This window comes from Bactrocera dorsalis, chromosome 3 (genome assembly GCF_023373825.1).
Source record: "Bactrocera dorsalis isolate Fly_Bdor chromosome 3, ASM2337382v1, whole genome shotgun sequence".
Taxonomy (NCBI): domain Eukaryota; kingdom Metazoa; phylum Arthropoda; class Insecta; order Diptera; family Tephritidae; genus Bactrocera; species Bactrocera dorsalis.
This window is the reverse complement of record NC_064305.1, coordinates 92,941,221-92,962,003: the sequence shown is the minus strand read 5'-3', so window position 1 is coordinate 92,962,003 and position 20,783 is coordinate 92,941,221. Positions and strand designations below refer to the sequence as shown.

Here is a 20,783-nt window from a genome sequence, read left to right as displayed (position 1 = left end):
CAGTGGAGTAATTTGCTAATCAATTTCAATTCAAAAACACCGCAACACTTTACTACCGAACACCACAAAAATTCCAGATCTAATAGATTGAAGGTATATTTAAGTACAATAGTATCTTAGTCTGTTTCTTGTGGTAGAATACATATATGCTATACTTCAGCCTGATCCGTCGAACATTTCTCTAAGTCCCATGGAAACCGTCATGGCAGCAGCACAGTCGGATTCAGGAACAACCAATTCGATTTTTATTATCCTTACCACATCCTTCACTATAATTAATATTTTCACTATTTTAGTACTTCTACACTATTCACTTTTAATAAGTGAGTAATTTGAAGCTTTTTTGATATTCTTAAACAAATGTGAAACCTGTTAAAGCCACGGAACCTGGATTTGATCCACTATTCTTTTACAGTTGTCAGCTCTGCACCAGAATGTGTGAAAGTGTGAATGTGCATGGAATTAGCAATTCGCGCATGCGTACCCCATGTTTATCGCTGAATTTATCGTTGGCGTAAATTTATATAACGTGTGCTCAGGCTTGCGCGTACGATACCGCCAAACCGACAGAGAATGCCAAATACGAGTAGCCAGATTGAGTCGACACTCTGATTTACATTTGCGCTTGGGCATGCGGCTCGCTGGCTACATACCTGGCTAAAATTATTACCTATGAAGCTGTTAGCCGGCGTTTGAGTTTGCTAAGGCGAGTATGTGCATAATGCTCTCCTTAGTGCTAAGTGCTTCATGAATTGGAATCGTCTAGTACGGTCACACATTAATGCTATATCATTTTTCAATGCGTCATTACGTAATTCAACGTTTGTTGAAATGGTCTGTTGAAACAGCGCACTGTAAGCTGTTAGGCACAAGACAAATGCCAGAAGCATTCTGTGGTGTAATTCTTTAGATATGACGCACTGAAGACACTTCTCGAAGTGTCTAATGATAGACGGAAAATATGTGCAAAAGCTGAACGCTATGTGCCTGATTCAACATCGAGTCGAGCTATGCTGCATCCGTTGCTCTTCGCCGTCGGCTGGACCGCAAGCGGTAGGTGTTTGATGGTCATTAAATGGTGCTAACTAATTATTGGTTAAGTGAATTCGAATATATGTATGTATCTCAATGAATTTTCATTTGCAGAATTTTCCGGTTCCTTCGTGCCTTATGACAGCGAACTTATACATTTTAATATCTGATCAAATTTGGCTTGGACTGGTTCATTTAAGCTGTGCGCGCAAACCGAATATAATTTAAAAAAATATATATATTTTTTTAGTATCATTGTATATTTGTACAATCTTTTTTATGTTCATGTTTGAAAATCGTCATGTTGGCATCAGAAGGAAAGCAGAGGACGAAGCGTGGCAACGCTACATTTGTATCAAAATATCTGAATTTGAGATAATTGAATACGTTCTTAAGAAGCCCACAGTCATCAAAGGCATCATTACTGATAACGAGACGTGGGTTTATTAATATAACGTCGAAACTGTTCAACAATCTGGCGAATGACGATCCAAAAATCAACCCGAACCCAAAAAACCGAAACAAGTGTATGGAATTTTGCATTAAGCGTTGGCAGGCTTGTGCTAGCTCAGAAGTCTAGTATCTATCTAATATTTTTGTCAATCTGTGACAGATTTAATCAAATGTTATGTTTATTTACTTAGATTATATCAAGAATAATTTGAATATTTAGAACACTTACACGTATTACAGTTATGTACGGGAACACTCTGGTTTATCTTGAAGAATAAAACTTTTTTTATATAACTTGAAAATGATCTGTAAAAAATTTCAGATGATATCTCAAATATTAAGGGATTAGTTCGCATATGCACAGACGGACATGGCTAAATCGACTGAGCTCGTCACCATTTATATGCTAGCTATAACTACTAGTATCATATCAGATACTATCAGATTTCATAGGATTTCCGGTGTTACATCCTTCGTGGCGCATTTAATATAACCTATTCAGGGTATAAAAATAATGCTAAGTAATTATGCAGGCGAGCAATGATGATTACCAACGACAGCGATCGTTATCGGGCAGAATAATTGTCACTGGCGAATGTCTTAAGTGCCACATACAACCAACCCTCTGATATTTTCTACTTGTAAATATTAGCAACTTCATTTAGGAGCTACAAGTGCACAAGTGTCGGTTTGCTCCCTCGGCTGTCACTACTGATTTGTTAAATAAGTAATTAGTGAAGTTATGATAACCGCTTAACCAAACCAAATTCGCCGATTATTTTTGCTTGAAACTAGCATCCTTATACTTGTATTATCTCAAAGACCGAATTATATACTAAGGGTTGCTTTATGTTTGTGTATAGAGCTTTAAGAAGAGTTCGAGCCATAAATATTGTTTAAATAAAATTACCTAAAAGCCAAAGAAAGAAAGAATTACATAAAAATAAAAGTGTAGTTTTTAATATCTAGGGAGATATGTTATACCACAGATTCATATATTATGAGAAATTCTCGATTTTAATTTGACAGAGCCCTACTATAGAATTCGATTGATATAATCTAACTAGTCGCATACTTACTCATTAAAGTTCACAGACTTCTTAAGAAAAATATCTATCAAGAAACCATTTCTTATATACATACATATACATATGTATACATATGCATGTATTTACATAGGTAAACGTATGCAAGAGCGTGTTTGTAAAATAAAATCTTTTGTGCTTATTTTAATCAGGCGTGTCTAAAATGTTGGCGACTTCTCTGACCGTGCGGCAGCTGTTGACGCCACCACTGCCACACAGTTGGTTTTTCGCTCATTGACAAGCGTGGAATCTGGGCGCAAGTGCAGTTAGAATATAATTACATGCGCTTGTTGCCACAATTGATGCGCGTGCCTGCAACAGACACCGTTAGTCTATAATGGTGTACATGCGCCAGCATCGCTTATACATGCTCACATATGTGAGTATATACATACGTATGCTTAGTTGTAGCCCGCACATAACTGGGATGCCGCAAGTGCAAATGTGAATATAAAAATATTTGTTGCACTAATGCAACGCATGTAATTGTTTCTTTCTGCCACATCTGCTACTTTATTACTGCACTTGACGGCGTGCCACTGCGTCGCTGTATCAGCGGTGTCTACTCTGATAGCGTACGTAATGACTATAAGTATGTGAAAATGCTCCTATTGCAATGGACTAACGGTAATGATAGAAATTGAAAAACAAAATACATTGTCATAAACATAGTTACATATATATTAACCTGTGTTGCATCGCATTTTACAGCTTGTCAACCGTACACAACATTTTTGACGACTTTACTAGACGCTCCTGCCGTGCCAGAGGAATTAGCCATTTGATGGACAACGGCTCTGTTGCACACACAGTGTGCGTGGTGTGCCTTTCCTAGCAGATATGCCATTGCAACAGCCATAACGACGATAATTCATATCTTAGTGTCAGCAGCTGACATTTTAGATAACGGTGTAATGACAGCAATGCCTCGGCTATGCGATATGCCTAGAATAGGAGCAGCATTTACGACATTGACATGAGGTGTGTAACTGTATGCCGCGGACTGATGATAAATGAGAGATGAGAATGATTACTCGAGTGGTGAAAGCTTCTTAGAACATGAGTTTTTGAGCTTTGATTAAAGCTTCTTAGAACATGAGTTTTTGATTTTGGTTGAATACCAAACTTACCAGATTTCTGAATTCTTGCTTTATTTAAGGGTACGTGTACTGTAATTAGGAACTTTAAATGAACGGACAACACTTGGTTCATATTTGAATCAGCAAAATGTCTTTAGTTCCTACGGGATCATTTGCTCCACAGTGCTGCGATGATCTGCTTAGTACGTGTGTGCTTCCGTGTCTTTGCGAAGCTGTGATGAGCGCAACAATTCACAAACAATTTGGAATTTATTGTTGAGCAATTTACGTTCTTCTTTATGGCAGCAGTTGCTTTGTCGCCTAAATGGGCAATTTATTTTAGCTGCATCCATACGAAACTAAGCATGTTTGTGTGTGCCTATGCATCCAATATGCATGTGTGGCGTGGTAACAAGTATCAATGGCTGGCTTCAGATTTTCTTGTGATTTTTCGCTGTCGCTTGCTTGCCTTTCCTACATCGTTTTTATGCTCTTCGTACGTTGTTGATCGCCGGAGGCTACTTGACATGCGATGCGTTGCATACTCGCCCATACATGCGTTGCTACGAAAGAGGCTGCGTTTCTAAGCGTTACGTGCAACCTGTTGCTGTGGTACGTGCAGCGCATCGTCGAAATGTTTCAGTTTTTTGCTTTTATTTCAACAACAACTTACAAACATCTGCAACATATTTTTTCCACAAGTGAGCTTGTTGTGCGATGCGCATTGACATCTGCTGTGACAACGGCGGCAATAATAACGTAAACAACAACTGCACAAGCAAGAAATATTGTTGGAAAACAAACGGGGAAAAATACACTTCATCTGCAGCAAGATAATCAATAACAACAACAAATCTGCCAATGCAAAAACGCCTGCGCAAGCATCGTTTGGCCAGTGGGTTTGTAATATCGGATAGAGGATGAGAATGGACTATTGAAAGCGACGATGCCCAAAGGTGCAGTGTTGCAAACTGATTGGCCTTGGGCGAAGAGAAATGCATCATCAAGGGACCTAATTTAACAGCTTTTAGAAAATAAAAAATAATAAAATTTGAATTCAATTGTTTTGTCGACTGAAGCTGTTGGATATAGCAGAAGGAACTGATTATGAAAATTAGAAAAGAAGACCTAAGTTCATATGAAGCTCAGTAGACTCTGATAAGAATCAGTTTTCTGTTGTTCATAAAATGTCTCCTCACTTCTACTTTCAAGAACTAAATTTTTGACACAATAACAAAAAAAACAGGAAGGAAGTATGTTACCAGTGTGCATAATATTCGATCTCTCATAAGTGGCTGAAGAAAATACGTAGTTAGCTAATGCTAAGTTAATCCGGAAGTACTTTGACCAACTTCAACTTCTTTATCATGTTGAACATGTTTTTCATTATTTCACAATATTTTACATAATTTGTTTTTTTTTATTGACAAAGTTCACAAAAATGGCGTCGACTAATAATTAAAATAAGAGTGTGGTCATAATTGTTTTATCACTTAATTATAACAATGTTCATTATGATGTAAACTTAATTATGACTACACATAATTAGAGGGCAAAATTAGGGAATAAAAGGAAAGCAATTATGAATGCATATATATTTACATAGGTAATTAGCAATTAAGAATGTTTTTTTACTTTTCGAATTGATTTCCGATTGCTTATAGACATCCATGCGAGCGATAACTTAAGTAAATTAAGATATCATACATTTATATAATGCATAAGTGACAACACTATGAATCAGAACGTTTTGAATAGTGGCAACAGCAAATATCAAATATCACTAGCAAGTACAGTATAATAGAAGGATACTGAGAAAAGTAAAAACACACTAGAAAAGCTACCACCCTTGATCATTATGGTTTAGTTTAAACGTTGTTTCAAATAATTTGTGGAAGAAAATAATAAATATCATTACAAAGTCGAAAAATTCACTTTTGGTGGTTTAAAAACGCCTGTAAAACGGAGATAATTAAACCTCTTAACATGTCAAATGCTATAGACTGTCCCAAAACAAAAATGTATCTGCCTTCCGGATGTCCGTGAGTTTTTAATAACACTGTCACCTAACACACAACAGTGCTGTATATAGTATAGTGCTATAAATTATAAAACATAAAATTATAGCATTTTATTTTTGGTACTCTGTCGAAGTGATTATTCTAAAGCCAATTAATTTTAAAGCTCCAATTTATTCTAGAGGACTATGTAGAGCCAAAACACATTTGATTTAAAACTATATGAAACATCTCTATATTATACTGCGATGTGGAAGTGGGAGAAATAAAGCCATTAAAATTGCGTTGCTTTCTCGTTCTCTAATAACGCTCTACTACTGTTAGGTTGCAATATGGAAAAGTTCTTCTTACGGATCGAATTTTATGCAAAATTTCAAAAAGAAATTGAAACTTATAATAGATGCAACTGTTTTCTAAAAAATAGAAAAAGTGTATTTAAATTTAGAATACACATACATGGATAATCTCAAGGAACGAGTCCAATTCGCGTTACACTAAGACATCTAATCTCGGCACTTCTTTTTAGCCAAAAGGGTTAAAAGTCTAATGAACGTAAAGTGCATGTGCATATGCTCATTGGATTGTTGCTAATCAAAAAATAACTTAAAAATTACTCATAAATGCGCTGGGCACTGGCAGAATATGTTGCCTCTTCCGTGTTTCGCTGAACTGTTTTTAACCGTTGCGTTGCATTAAACTATTCTCACTTTTTCCTGCTCATTCATTTTCTAGATATTTTTTCGTATGTATGTATGTGTATTTAAAGTCATAAAAGCAAATTGGTGGCCTATTCACCGTCTGCTGCACATCGCAACCAGTTTATGACTCCAAGTACCCATAGTAAATATTCATAGTTAAACACCTGCATATTAGAGGCCGAAAATTCACATTAGAATGAACGCCATTTAAAGCTAACTCAGCGCCACTGAACCGCACCGAACGCCGAACGGTCGGCTGCGTGTGGCATCCGAGTACATTCACGAAAACCACTGCAACTACGAGTATGTAGTATACGTCCGAACACTGCTTATTAGCGTGCAGAATGTTTAAAACCCCTGAATAAATTAGCAGAAAACATTAACCATAATAGGTATATTGACTTAACACCGCGGCTACCAACTAAATCCATAGATGCATGCACCACGAGTATAAGCTTGTATGCACATAAATACTTGGGCTTCTGGATTCTTAAACTTTTCGAAGCTTGTAAAGATACATATTGTGAGGGTTGCGTATATTCACTGCAGCCACACAACGGCATTTTGTAGCAGCCGCATTGCAGCCAATAAAGGTATTCACAATGCCCGTACAGTGAAAAAGATGAGTGACCATCGCGAAGGCTTACAGTCTAAAAATTTTAGATCTATCAAAATAGTAATAAACTTGGCTATCACAAATTATAACCACTTTTTTTCACGATGATTATAATTTCTGGAAGATTTTATACCCTGAACAGGCTATATTAAGTTTTCTACGAATTTGCAAACCGAAGTTAAGGTGTTTTCTGGTTCTAATTTGTGTATATCCAAAAAATTAAGATAACTTATGGTACACAAAACAAAACATAAAGATGTACTCGAATTACAATAAATTGTTGGACATTAATTCATGACGTGTTCGGCTCAATTAAAAACTTCAAATCTAACAACATCAAAACCGAACATAAAGCATTTGAGGATTCTTCTATTTTCGACATCGCTAATAGCATAGTAAGACAAATTTATTACACAATTTTCTCGGTCAGAACAATATCTGCTGAATATCACTGCTGCACTGTATTGTGAGATTAGCAGCCGACAATAATGTACCTAACAATTATTTCAGTGTAATTTGCGGTGTGGTTAGCTTTGCCGGAAAGAACAAACGGTTTTTGAATCATTCCGAACTTTGCAGATAACATAATTAAATCAGGATCATTGAACGAAAGTCTGTTACACGATATGAATGAATTTACAAAATTATGCAATACGAGTACATGCGATTAATTCTAATAGGATATACATATACATAAACACTATGTAATTATGTATATAAATATGGAAATACTGTTCCGCTTGTGAGTGCACCCAGAGAAAATTTGGTTGATGGATGGTTCAGTCATGCAATAGTCTCCTATTTAGTTGTATCAAATTAGTATCGCAAATTTATAAGGGATTTATAATTTTTTAAACATTGTTTAGGCAGCCAAGTCCACTCCTATATATGTATGCATGACCGTATGTGTTTGTAACGGTGTGTACACACATATGTACTCGTTGAAGTATCGTAGGTCACCTCCGATGTCGTCAGCTCCATACACTTATTCTCCCAGTTGCCTCTCGCTGGCTCCATTTCTAAAGACCACAGCAAATATTTACTTGCACTTAGAAAAATATTATGCATTCAAAAACATAAGTAAAAGTGAAGCCATATTCCTATTGATATAATATTCATCTCGAATTTTACAATCCCACGCCTAAAAACGTTATTGCGTCAAAGTAGACAAATGTGAAAAACAAGATGCCCAAATGAAGATAGAAAACATCTTCTTCGGAAACACTGATCGGAGTTACCGCACTTGGCGGTCCAATTGTTGGATTTTGGTCAGAAATAGACCAGTATCATATTAGTTCGATACAAATTCCAAATATCTGATGACATTCTGACTAGTTCGATTTTAGTCGGGAGATTCCAGTTATCAATTATGGGTAGGTTTAGCAGGTGTGTATGTATTTATGTTGTGAAATGCTTTTTAATTATATTTATGCATTCTGATCGCATTCCCTGATTTGCGTTGGCAGTTCATTTGTGGGTATTGCTGCAACTTGTGCTCTGTTCATGTGCACCCTTTGTGGTTATTTGACGCGCTTGCGCGCACATAGTAGATATTAATACATACATGTACATAAGTTGTTTTCAATTTGGGTACCGTTTCGATTCTACTGCACTGCAAGTGGTAAGTATCAACACCCATTTTCAGATCTTTTGCACCGGACGCTCTGCTGATGCCCGGCCCCAATCATTTGCTTAATTGCTTACAACTGCAACTGAGTGCGGCTGTATGAGTATCACGCAAACATGGCCACAAAAGAATTAAAAGAAATAGCAATCGAATGCATTCAACATAATCAATGCTGTAATAATAATAGCATTTGTGTGTGCACACACAGCAGCTAAAGTTTGTTGACCATTTGAGGAAAAGATGCATGCTCCTCGAGTGATAACAATTTGATTTTGGCATTAATTGGCTGAATGCCTTCAAATAAATCTCCATTGATGTGTAAATGGGTCAGAACATATATTAAAGTGTGTCTAGTGAGACCACAGACAAACGTTGTTTTAAAGATTGAAAATTTTTCAACGAAAATATAATTTGCCAACTCTTAGAAAGCGATTTGAACTTGTAGAACTCTCAGTCTCTACATTAGAAATATTGGGTAGTCAAAAATGCATTTTCGTATTTTGTCGATAGATCTCGTTGCAGTCGTATATCTCCAGTCCTACCAATCATATTGTGTCACACCCTATATTGTTGGACAGCCGAGATTTTGAGCTTCATTTAACCAAAAAGAAAATTAAATTCATGGAAGTTTAAAAAAAGTTACAACTGTTCAAAAATGAGTGAAAATAATGATGAAATTCTTGTATAAAAAGAGAAGAATAATACGCAAGCCACCAATGAAATTTGTGAAGTTTACGGAGACGATGCTGTATTAGTTCGTGTAGCCCAAAAATGGTTCGTTCGCTTCCATTCTGAAAATTTCGAAATTTCGATTTACACTGATGGAATAATGTCTCTAGCCAAAAAATGCAAAAAGTGGTCGACCAAAATGGTACATATGTATTTGTTTATTTATTTATTATTATAAATATAAAAAAATAAGTTGAAGTTTGATTAGAAATACGAAAAGACTTTTTCGACTACCCAATATTTGGAGTTTCAGCTCGATAATTTATATTATATAAAAAAATAATTTATATGAAATTGGAAATAATACAATAATATGAGGGAATAACTAGCGACTGCTTTACTTTCTTAGTATGTTCTGAAAAATTATTTACTGGAATATATACTGTATACCTGACATACATACATTAAAGCTAACCAACTGGCACATTTGTCGTACATTTGTTGCAATCTGGTTGTTCTTCTTGAAAAAGTAGATGAAAGTAACTGTAAAGTAATTAAACAATTGCCACGCTAAAGGTCGCATGTGTATGGAGCTACTCAAAGCACTTGAGGCGTCAGCGATTGAGGCAGCTTGATGGGTGAGGCAAGTGATACGGTTGTTGGTGTGAAATTGGGCAATCAAGCTCAAATTGCAAAACAGGCACTACCAAGCACGCAACGACCACAACGACATTAGGAACAGAACAAGGCTTTGAGCAATGTAATGCAAAATGGAAATGGTATATAACAGAAGCCAAAAACAAAAAGTAAAACAAAAACATTAATTTGCTGAGAGTAATTACAAAATGCTACAAAATTTATTTACATAAATATATGCTTGTAAAGCTTGGTCTACAAAAGCTCTTACCGTTGTAGCTATCACCAAAGAGAAACAACTGTTGGCAGGTAGTAACAACTAAATATGCAGTTAAATGCGGCAAGTGCGGCAATTGTGTGCTGCAACGCTTTCAGGTTAAAATATTTAAATTTTACTGTTTCTTTCAAGTGCTCATTTTTTCACTTTTCACACACAAATGCAGTTACAAAATCAACTCGCCACATAAACAATGTGCAACAACAAAATCTTAAAATAAATAACCCGAAAATAAATACATGAACCTATGTTTAGAAAAATAAACAAAAAAAGAATGGAAAAGATTACAAAACTGTCTAAGCAAAAATGTTCGGTTCTTTGCCTCTGAGAGTTTATCTGCTGCAAAGTGAAACTAGAACTGCTGAATAAATATGTTAATCGCCACCAAAACGGTGGCCTAGTGGCAGCCAGCGCATTTTGACCCTGATTTCGTTGGTTGCTGCTGAAAGCTTGTGGAAAGAATTTCATTGCGCTACAAGAGGCGGCTCTAGACTGTAGCAATTTTCGTTTGAACGCGAAACATTTGTAAGTTAATTCGTCTGGCCGAGAAATGGACTGCGGGCACTGAAATACTTAACAAATTACCCTTTAGGCCCAAGACCTGCAAATGAATTTTCTCCGTTGCTAAAGATATGGCCAGAAGGAGCGCGTGTGTGCCCTGATGGGTATTTGTGTCTCTGAAAATAAATATAGGAATATTACTACCATAAATTTCGCGCGAAAACCCATTCGTCGAAATATTTTTTTTAGGTTGGTATGACTGTCAGTGACGTCTGTACCAAATGTCATATAAAAATATTGTTTAGTCTACGCTTGTCCTTCTGAAGTATAAAGTTCGGCGATTTTTAAGATGAGTGAAATTATTCAAGAAAGAAATTCCATTCACTTTTTGTGTGGTATCAAATTTCTGGTGCCGAAACGTTCAGAACGTTGGAAAAGACTTTCGGTGACAATTGTTTGTCGAGAGAGGGATCTGCTTTTCATTGCCTATCGATCTCAAAGAAGCACCTGTTGGCAAGAGTAATTTTGCGCTTGATCTCCAGACTTACATTATTGGTGGAATTTATGCTGGTTGCAAGATATACAAAGTCCTTAACTAAATCAAATTTATAACTGCCAACAGTGACTTAGTTCCCAAGATGCAAGGGATCGATGTATGTAGCCTACAGGTACTTTGTCTTGTCCGCGTTCACCACAAGACCAACCTCTTTCGTTTTTTTTTCAAGGTTTGGAAAGGCTGCGCTGATGGCTCTGTTGTTAAGGCCTATGATGTCAATATCATCTGCATACTCCAGTAGCATTGAACTTTTAGAGTAGACAGTGCCCGATTTTACCGGAGCTGATGACTCGTAGGGATAATTTAGACAAGGCGTCGAATAGGTAGCTGTTCTGCTGATTTGAAATTGACAAAAAGGTGAAGGATGTTGTCGAACAGTTTGTCAAGAGTTTTTTCTAGGTTTTACGTACTGTAAAATATGGTCGATGGTGGATTTGTCAGGTCTAAAGCCACACTGATAAGGTCCAATCATTTTATTTAAAATGGTCACTAAGTCTTTCGCATTATACTGTCGTTTCATGCCATTGAAGCTACAATTGCCAAATTCGTTTAGGATAAATTATATGAAACTCCTAAATTCATAACATGAGATTATTCTGATGATCCTATGTTACATTGTGGAAATGGGCGGAATCGGACTACAACCACGCCTGCTTCACAGTATTTTAAATTTAATCTGCTTCTTTCACTACCAGCATATAAATCAAACATCAATGAATATATTCAGATGAAACTTTGCCCAAACAGTCACTTTGATGTATGTCATCCCAAGCCTTAGAATTATCAAAATCAGTACATAACTGTTCAAGCCTCCACATATCGAATTTGTGGCCACAGTGCGTCTGGCTGACTTTTTGCCGAAAATATCGGCCAACCTTTGAGATATGTTATTGAAATTCGCAAAAAAAATATTTCTTTGATAAAAATTAGAATAGAAAAGATGATCATAGCCGATTTCTTTTGTTTCCCCACTATTAAAAGGCGTCGGAACTAGTGCTAACTATATTCACATAGGTTATACACGTACATATATAAAATTATTCTTATAATATTCAATGCTTTCGTAGTGTAGAATGTGGTAACCTATAAAACTCAACTGTAAAGCGTTGCATGTGGTTAAGATACTGAATTTTGTGGGGATATGTACGTATGTATGTATGTACACAGTTACTTATCAAAAATGTGTGCCTCACTCAGACATCCATTAATTTCAATTAAGATAACCAATTAGCAGCAGACTGAAACAGGATCATACACACATTAACAGATAAGAAGTTAAAAGTCTAGATATCCGTATAACCAGCGAAATATACTGCTAAAGTAAAGTGGAATATTTTAGCTGAGTATACTTTGTGATCGAACCAGGATGAACCATCTCTTTCCTAGAAGCCCGTTTTATGATTTCCGCTAATCATTCATTCTAATTGGCCACAAATACGTTTTTTGGGTGACTAAGAGTTTTACTTTCGGAAACAAAATTTTATGTTTCTATGACGATCGAATAAATATCTCCCAACTTTCGCGCCTACCGTTCGTACACTAATGAGTATTTGCACAATTTTATCATGTATTTACCATAACTGTGCAGATTGAACATTAACTCAAAAAGAGCGAATTAAATAACACAATTTAAGGCTTGAAGAATTGGATTACAAAACTGAAATTGTATTTATTAGACCGTGCTGCGCCACAGACCGACATTTTAGCGCCACACCAACAAACTTAATCACGTCCACTCACGAAAACACATACTTACAACTTTGCTACTTATTTGAATACGTACGTATGTATGTATATAAGATGTGTATGCTAATACTTATGTTAGAGCTAGGCTAACAATTGGATAAACGCCACAAAGAAAATTCGAAGAAAGTTGTTCAAGAGAATTATGAATTCGATTTCTAATTTCACTTGCCGGCGTAAAGTGCTAGAGAGATTTGCTATATTCTGTATTATAAGTGACTTCAAACACAAGTTGCAATTACTTCTCAATTCTACTGCAGCATTCTTGCAAATGAAATATTTTTCTAACAATTTTGAGTATCAAATGGGTTTGAGGAAATCCGTGTTTTCTTTCGCCACACCATTTCTTTGATCAACATCGAATTTTACCACAAAAAGAATTTGAAAACGAATTTGAACGTAGGTTTTGAGAATTGAAAAATAAAAAACTGATATCAATAATTGGTTACTTTTCCCTGAAGCTTCTCTTTATAACGCTGATTCCTTAGGTTTTGTGTATCTAAAGCTAGAAAAGACTGCAGGTGTAATCATGGAGTGGGTGAGTTTAACAACAAATCTTTCATAGTATGACACAGTAACATTAAGAAGGAATTCAGTGAAAAAGCAAGAAAAGTCTTACATCCATATTAATTGAAATATAAATAGAATATTGACTTTGAAAATGTTTTTGTTGTATAAAAATTTTTGAAATTAAAACTATCTGAGCGATCAATAGGAATCAGAATCTTATACATAAAAGTATTTTTCACTATAATAATGAAATATGTTTATTGGGAAGGGTCAGATAACCACCGAGACCTGGAGACGAATGCATAGACTTGCAGCTAAAATTATAAAAGCAAGACACCGCTGAGAAACTAGCAGATGCTTCGGTGGTTGTTGAAGCAAATTACACAAGCTTTATTAGCCCGATCTTAAAATAAAATCAAATAAAAGCGCGAGACGTCGTTAACGACAGTGTTAACACAAGGCGGTTTATGAAAACAAAGAAAGGGAAATGAAATACTTAATTATCTTTTTTTATTAGTTTTTTCACCTTATACAATGAAAATGTTCATATGAAGGATTGCTTAATCCAATTATTTCATTCTTTTTCAAAGAGAAGTGGCGGAGTGTTTCATCTTAAATTCAGCTGGGGTAAGTGTACGATTGTCAATTAAGTAAAATAAATTGTTAGAAATACATTTCTTAAAAAGAAATAAATATTAAACTTACCAGTGTTTATTTAATTGCTCCGATGATTTACTATTAATTCTTTCAAGTTTAAGCTTTTCTCCAAAACAATTTCTTTTCGTTTTTTGTATATCTCGTATTTCAAAAGTATTTTATCCTCTCTGTTTACAAGTTCATTTTATTCGCGCTTACTTTTTTTAAAAAAGTAAGTATATCCTTAGTACGTCTATAGGTATGTACAAGTGTGTAGGCGACAAAAACTTAAAGTGAAAATATTATAGTTTTTTGTTCCGTTATAGTAGCGTTATATTAATTCAATGTATGTAATTATTTACAATTATTTAACTGTTTTCTGTTTGTAACATATTATCCATATTCCCATTGCCATTCGTGTGCCTCGGGTTTAAACAATGCAATTGGCCTTTGCCAAACGTAATTCTGCCCCTTCAATTGTGGATTTTTCGCACAGGAAAGATATCGTGAAAATCAGTGCAAAAAAAGCAAATACTAGATACACATACAAATATACCAGTACATTTTTGGATAGCCTGCGTTGTCGGTCGGCACTACGGTGCATCATTTATTACACGTATCTGTTTATATATTCATATATATAAATATTTCATTGCTTTGTTGCATTCTCACACGCCAACATGCAATTTGGCTTTATGAGCCGCATGCGGCGAGCGCAGAGATATTAGCTCATAAATGTATGTATGTACAATCATACACTATGTACATACATATGTATTTCTCATTTGTGTATTATTAAGACACTGAATCTATAAAACGGTACTTTTTGAGTACATACAAAGGTAAAAAATTTAAATCTCTTCAAGAACATCGGAAATCTAAGCCTTACTCAAAAACATATAACTTTATCCAACGAAAATTGCGCTAGCGCAATTCTGCGAGGCAAAGAAAGTGGTTCGGAGTACCGATGCTTGGTATGAAATATAAGAATAAATTGAATTTAACTAAAATTCCCACAAAATAATCTGCGCTATAGGAAATATATTTTCTTATTGATATTATGTCTTTAATGAAATGACAGCACTGGCACGTCGAAGCCCATTCCCTTCCCCTTTCACCCCTTCCCTTTTCACATGAACTCAATCGGTTCGAGCAAAGCACTGCTTGCCACAAACACACTGAAAGTAATCGAATCGGTTAGCCTGTATCCTCAGTGCAGTTAGTCAACAAAGTAAGCAACTGAACTGTCGGGATCCAACATCGATTATGCACACTGATAGCTCTTTGATTTACCGGCAATCGAATTGGTTTGCAGTCATTACACTTGGCTGGAACATCCGCATGTGTACTGGCAACACAGTACTTTGGCACACAAATGCGTGCATCGGAGCTTGTATGAGTGAATATCTGTGCTTGTATATTCATCAAAACATTGAAGGTAAATTTGGACAAGTAATAAAATACGACCAAATTTTTTTATTTATAATGGTAAAGGTTTTCTCATTTTGTCAATCCGCTAGAAGGTTGGAAAATTAACCGCGTAATTTGTGATTTTATTCAATAACACCATTCAAAAATCTCGTAACTTAAATACGTAATTTTAAATCCTTTTAGATAAGTGGGATAATATTCTTTGCATTTCGCCATTTTTACATCCAATAGAAGAGTTTGTTTTTCAAATATAATCAAAGTCGGATAGAGAAGGACACTTCAGAATAGTAATGATACCACGATTCAACTTTTGGTCTAAACCTTTTTAATCTAAATTTTTGATTACTATAATTTCGCATATTGAATATAAATCAATAAATTAATGTTTCCGGATTTTTCATCGTCTAAAGCATTCGAGGTTTTTGATTCGTGCAGGAATTCTTTATTTAGTAGTTCATATGTTTGATATTATTTCAGTTAAATATGACCATTACATCCACTCCAAAAAAGTAGAGTTTTTTATGATTTAGTTTTCCTTAATTTAATCTTGTTTCACTTTATTTCTTTTTCTTTCGTTTTACTTTACTTTTTTTGATTTTTATTCCTGAATATCTTTGATGATCAATCACTTTCTCATTTTTAACATAATTCCAGCACTTTGACGAACCATTTAATTATTGGCAGTTTTCTATAACGGTTGCTTCGTTCAAATTTTGAATACTTCTTATTCAATATTTTTCAGTCCCTCACTTTTTCAGTCTTTGAAAATAAACTTTACTTGATCGATATTCCGAACTGGGCACAAATTTCGCGCTTTCGTGTCCGTCAAGGTCGCCGTCACCACTCTGAATGAATGAATACGAAACCTCTGCAAGAAAACGACCGACTGAAACTTCTTCATTGGTCCACACTCACACACATGTACAAACATTGGAGTCGACGAGCTTAGATTTTCAATTTTCCCATAGACGAACGAAGACAAACTCGCTTACCAACTGCAGCAATAGCAACAGGTACGAAGACGGTGGCTAAACGAGATGTGTATAAACATATTCATGTGTGTGCGAAGACAGTGAGGAAGATCGAAGCTTGGACATAACGACTAGGCTAACAGAGCAGCACTCGTATAACGCGCTACCGATTCCGACGTAAATATGTATGTACATGACTATCATAGCTTTTCGATGTCAGCATACCACCGGCTGCTAGCGGCATTTGCAGCTTTAATCGCCGGCACCTAGCTACTCGTACTACTAAGCGCATGTGTACCAACGAAAGGTGCGCTACGCACGATATGAGTACAAAATGGAATCGAAACATCGCCAAAACGCCGTTCAAAGCCAACGTCAACATTACATGACAAAGAAAGCTTTCTTCGAAGCTCTTTGCAGATCAATGTAACTTGTGTCTTAGTGAAGAGCCTCATGGTAATTTGTGTGTTTTCTACAAACATATTGTCAGTTTCAGAAGATGTGTTTTAAGAAATATTACATACATAGTTAAAACAATATTTTACAGAGTGCTGTTAAATAGTTACCGTTATATCTTACTTGTCGCACTGGTCCGAATGTGCATAGCCATCAAAGCTATTTAAATATGAAATTAAAATCGAATTGTGACTACTCCTACTTCTCATATAACACAATTTTAATTTCCAACCAAGAAGTTGGATCAAAACTTTGCAAAACTAGAGTTAAGCCATACCATAGCACATACGAATATAGTCGCACTCGCTGACTGACTTTTTCCAAAAAAAAAAAAACAAAAATCGGTTACTCTGTGAGATACATTAATAAAATTCATGAAATGGAACATATTTTACTATTTTTTTAATATTATTTTGATTTTTATATAGTCATGTGACGTAATGTTAAAAATGGATAAAAAATGCAGAATTACAGGTTAAAGCCCATATTCAGACCTATGGGTATGATAGTGAACGATAGCAAGACGAAATATCTCCTGTCATCAAATAAATACGTGATACGTGTGATACGTGACTTGGCTTCCTCGTCAATATTGACAGTCATAACTTTGAAGTCGTATATCTCGGAACCATTATTAACACCATCAACCTCGAAATCCAACGCAATTGAAAAGTAAAGTCCTCTCTCGACATCCAAGACGATAACAACATCTGATGATCTCGACATTACGAGTTTTCGAGAGAAAGACTCTACAGATCTATGGTATTTGCGCATTAGCAACGACGAATAGCTCATTCGATGAAATGATGAGATATATGAGTAACCGTCGGGGAAACAGAGGAAGAGAAAGACCTCCACTTTTTAGGAGAGATCAGGAGAAGTACCTGGCTGCACTTGGTATGCCGAACTAGCGCCTAATTGCGAAAGGAAGAAACGAATAGCACGCTGTTGTTAACTCGGCTATAACCGCGTAAGCGCTGTCTATGCCAATAAGAGAACGCTAACCGACATACATATTCGATTAGTTAGAAAAACGAAAATCAGTATATTATATGTATTATGACATAAGGGTAAGGGAGTTGGGGATAGTGTAGATCCAATTTTATCTATTTTTGTCAATACCACATACCTTTAACATACATTATACTAATAAAATATTCCCCGGGTTAAGGTACCTTATAGACCATCTTAAATCGTAAGGAGTAAAGTCAGCCGGATGTTCGAAAATCCTGATATTAGTTATATTGGGGTCTGGCGTTTTTAGTATTTGCATTCATTTGACACATGTAGACCCTGTCAATGAGTCTACGAAATTGAACAACATTGAAAATGTATCAGACACAACAATAGTTTCTACGCCGAATTTTTCGATATTAGTGAAACCGGTAGGTCATGGGCAAAGCAGCACTCCTGCATGAGGTAGAGCGCCAGAGGGGCAGCGGCGTATCAAATAGCTCAAATTGCACAATTGATGAATGCGTAAAAGTAAACAAATCGGTGTAACCACATCCCAATTATTTTTCATTTCTGCCTTTTGCTTTAATGATGTCTCGGACACAGCAGATACAGCATATGATGAGCGGTGTTGCACATTACATTATTACTGGATTTTGCCGTTGCTAATCTTTTCTGCTTTACTAAAAAAATTTCCTACTGCTTCAATTGCTGTGGAAGTGTGCACATTGCGCCATCAATGTGCATGTAAAATTCATAAATACCCCTTGATTTATAATGCAACAATCTGGCAGACACACGGCAATAACTCATTCGATTACCAGAATAGTAAACAAATGTCTGTGTGCTATTGCCATTTCTTCGAGGCCTTTCTTATCACCGAACATTGTGTGTTTGTTAACGGGTGTGAGCATGGGTATGTAACATATGGGAAGGATATATAGCTTTTGCTTAGGCCATATGCACACATACATATGTACATATTCATAAATATATATACATTTATCTTCTTTACTGGCGTAGACATCGCTATGCGGTTATAGCCAGTCGTTTCATCTTTTCGCAAGCTGGCGCCAATTCGAGATACCAAGGTCCTTCTCCACCTGACCTCTCCAACAGAGTGGAGGTCTCCGTTTTCTTTGCTTCCCCCGCCGGTTACTGCGTCGAATACTTTCAGAGCTGAAGTGTTTTCATCCATACGGACGACTTGTCCTATATATACAGGGTAGGCCATTTAAAGTTGACCCATCTGGCAACGCTGTAACTTTTAACAGCGCTGACAAATCGGCTAATGTCATACCGCGTTAGAAGCGTCATTCGAAGACAATTTATACCATGGAACAGTACACTCCAAAAGAACGCGCTGAAATTGTTCAGCTTTATATTCAAAATAACTTTTCAATTGTGTTAACTCAACGTGCGTTTCGCAAAAAAAATAAAGTGAAAAGTGCTCCAGTTAAGAACACAATTAAGTCTTTATACGCAAAATTTGTGAACACCGGTAATCTCAGTAATGCCAGTCATGCATCCAGACAACGCACAAGACGTTCTGATGAAAATATCGAAGCTGTACGAGCCAGTATTGAGGAGACTCCATCGACATCGAGTTATCGCCGCTCTCAGGAATTAGACATCTCTCGCACCACTCTCCGACGCATAATTCATAAAGATTTGAAGATGTTTCCATATAAAATTCAAATGGCACAAAAACTAAACCCAGCTGATTATCCGCGACGTCTTAATTTTGGCAAATGGGCCATCGAAATGGCTGAAAACGAACTTGACTTTTGGCGAAAACTCATCATGTCAGACGAGGCACATTTCTCGTTGAATGGAGGCGTAAACAAGCAAAATTGCCGATTTTATGCCCCCGAAAATCCTCAATTAATTGAAGAACAGCCTCTTTACGACCAAAAAGTAACAGTTTGGTGCGGTGTTTGCGCGAATATGATCATCGGACCGTATTTTTTCGAAGACGATGATGGAGCCACGACAACAGTCAATGGTGAGCGTTATCGAGCCATGATAACGGATTTTGTGATACCCATTATTCGCGAAAATGACATGGATAACTTCTGGTTTCAACAGGACGGGGCTACATGCCATACAGCTCGACCAACAATCAATTTATTGCGACCATTTTTCCCCGGGCGATTGATATCGAAAAATGGTGATGTTGACTGGCCACCGAGATCACCAGATTTGACGCCACCAGACTTTTATTTGTGGGGTTATTTGAAATCCAAGGTATACGCTAATAAGCCAAAGACCTTAGCTCAACTGAAAGCCAACATTCGACGTGAAACAGCCGCCATATCATCCGAAACATTGGCCAAAGTCATGGAAAATGTCGAAAAAAGAGTGCATTTAGCTGTCAAAGCTAAAGGTGCCCATTTACGCGATCTAATTTTTAAATATTAGCTGAAACAAATCCCCTTGGACCAAAATAAATTATTTTTGAAATGAACAAAAAACATTGTTTTCTTTTGTTCTTTTTTTTTTAGAAACAAATGGGTCAACTTTAAATGGCCTACCCTGTACATATACATATATATATTCTATATATTTATGTATGCGTACGTCAACCTTAAAAAATAGCGCCCCCCTAAATTCATCGAATTAGCCAAAGTGAAGATGAGTTCATCTATCTGTCTCATCATCCTATCGCCTGCCTCAAGCAATGTAATGTATTTAGTAAGTACTGACAAAATTATCTAGATGAAAACTATCGCCAGTAGAGACAGAAAGTGACACACAACCAATTTTTAGTAAAAGTTTGGACATTTGTATGAGGAAACTGAATATTACTTCAAATACTACTTCAACTCATTATGT

The 20,783-nt window shown here is 36.1% G+C and overlaps 2 protein-coding genes across 2 annotated transcripts in view; one reads left to right on the top strand and one right to left on the bottom strand.

Annotated features, from left to right (window-relative positions):
* Positions 1-16,398, bottom strand: part of LOC105230656 (uncharacterized) — a 43,243-nt gene extending 26,845 nt beyond the window's left edge. Inside the window, exons 1-2 of the mRNA XM_029552175.2 lie at positions 16,154-16,398; positions 14,206-14,423 (exon numbers count right to left, since the gene is read on the bottom strand). The gene's annotated coding sequence lies outside the window, so the exon portion shown is untranslated. The remainder of the gene's footprint in view (positions 1-14,205; positions 14,424-16,153) is intronic.
* LOC105230657 (uncharacterized) overlaps positions 1-20,783 on the top strand; it is a 93,325-nt gene that overhangs the window by 37,666 nt on the left and 34,876 nt on the right. The window lies entirely within an intron of this gene.